Consider the following 2,191-nt stretch of genomic DNA (forward strand, 5'->3'; position numbering starts at 1 on the left):
ACTTTTTGTCTGTCCCAAATTCCCTTGAACTGACTGGTTTTCTAGGCCACTTCTGAACATATGAAGGAGTCAGCTATTTTGCTGTCCGTCTGGAGTCACATCCGTGTGAGACCAGGTAGCGATGGCAGATTTCACTCATTGGGGAATCAGAGAGGGTCCGATGGTCGCCATTAGCATCTGTTCCTTATTTATTAATTGAATTCAAATTCCACCAGCTGCAATGCTCCGATTTAAATCCCTGTCCCCACATCATTGTCCTGGGCCTCTGGATCACTGGGCCACTTCAATTAATATTACGTCACCATCTGCGCAAACAATAAATGAATGACTGTGTTGATGCAAGAATGAATGACCGTTGAATGAATGATACGAATATCAGTTGGATGCCTGAATATTTTGATTGAGGAATCAGTGAACGGATTGATGGATGTATTGTTAAATGGTACTGAAAGATGCTGTTCCACATTCCCATATTTTTACTTGACTGGTTCATAAATTGAAACAGTTCCTTGATTCCATTTCTGTCAGTCTAATAACTTCAATACTTCCAGAGGGCCTGGGTGATATCAAACCCGATTTTCGAGGGAGTTAGCAAGCTGATCCTCACGAAAAGAAGAGAGGATTTTGCTGCGGCAGGATGGTTCATTTCTCTGCTGATGCTGGATATTCATATCCAAGATCGAAAGAGGGAACATGGTTTGGCTGAGGAGGGAGGATTGTAATATTTGAAACATGTGCAGCAAATCACTCAACATGCCCTCACCCAAGTTAGTGAAGGTAACAAGCTGTAGATAAATAATGTGGCAACAGATATATTGTGAAACTCACTGGACAATTACAAGTGTTACATTATTTCCCAAAACAATGTAATAATGAATCGGGATTTAAAAATTCAGTAAAATCATATTAGGTGCAAGGTAGTGTAATTCATATCATTACTTTGGAAATCATCACACCAGTTACGTATCAGGAGTTTAAAGCGCAGAGACTGTTGGGTAGCGACTCCTGATCCTCAGTCTGAATTCGTTCAATTTCCCACTGCATTCTGGGACAGATTTTTATCCTTGTTGACAAAAAGGTCAATACAGTGTCAAGAAATGTTAATATCAATAAATTATTCAAAGCAAAGTTGTACAAAATGAAATACTGAAAACAAACAGAAAATGCTGGAAAATCTCAGCAGATCTGACAGCATCTGTGGAGACAGAATAGACCCAACGTTTCGAGTCTGGATGACGCTTCAGCAGAGTATTCCTAATGCGTTGGAGAGATTATCATTGTATCCAACAAGGTGTCAGACAAGCTGCATAACTTTCTTGTGAGATGTGAATAGTTCAAATAGGCACTGTTTAATTATATGCACTATTTCGAGCCACACACAAGCTGCATGAACTTACATACCGATCCCAAATATCATAATCAACTTATCCATGCTAACTGACCTAATCAACGTCTCAATCACGAACTATATCCTAAAGAAACTTCCTAATCCCTTTCCACCCTCATCAGTTCCCAATGCCATCGCCCTCTTCAATTTTCTCCAAATAAAAAAAGGGTCATCCTGATTCGAAACTTTGACTCTATTCTCTCACCACAGATGCTGTCAGACCTGTTGAGATTTTCAGAATTTATTATTTTTGTTTCAGTTTCCAGAATCCGCAATGTTTTTCATTTATTAAAATGCTGAATATAATTGGTGAAATAATTGTTTATCTGTATTAATTGATATTAATTGGTGAATTGGGACTACCCCGCCTGGATATTTCCCTCCAGACGCTCATAAACCTGACTTGGACATATATTACCGCTCCTTTAACGTCGCTGGGTCGGAATCCAGGAGAACCCTTCCTAACAGCACTGTGGGTGTACCTACACTGCAGGTTGTGCAACGGTTCAAGGTGGCGGCTAACTACCAGCTTACCGAATGCACTTCGCAATGTGAAATAAATTATAGCTTAGACAGTCACCCACCTTCCATAAAGTAATTTTAAATAGACTAACCTTTGTGAATGAATGAGAATTGGTGAATGCATTTATTAAATTGTGAATGGACGGTCATTAGTGAAAATAATCACTATCTTTCTGAACATTTATGACATTCTCCTTATTTGCTGGAAGATTTAAGGTTTGTAGTTCATTTATTAATGTCACAAGAAGGCTTACATTAACAGTGCTTTGAAGTCACTGTGAA

The sequence above is a fragment of the Mustelus asterias genome, unplaced genomic scaffold (assembly GCF_964213995.1).
Source record: "Mustelus asterias unplaced genomic scaffold, sMusAst1.hap1.1 HAP1_SCAFFOLD_120, whole genome shotgun sequence".
Lineage (NCBI taxonomy): Eukaryota > Metazoa > Chordata > Chondrichthyes > Carcharhiniformes > Triakidae > Mustelus > Mustelus asterias.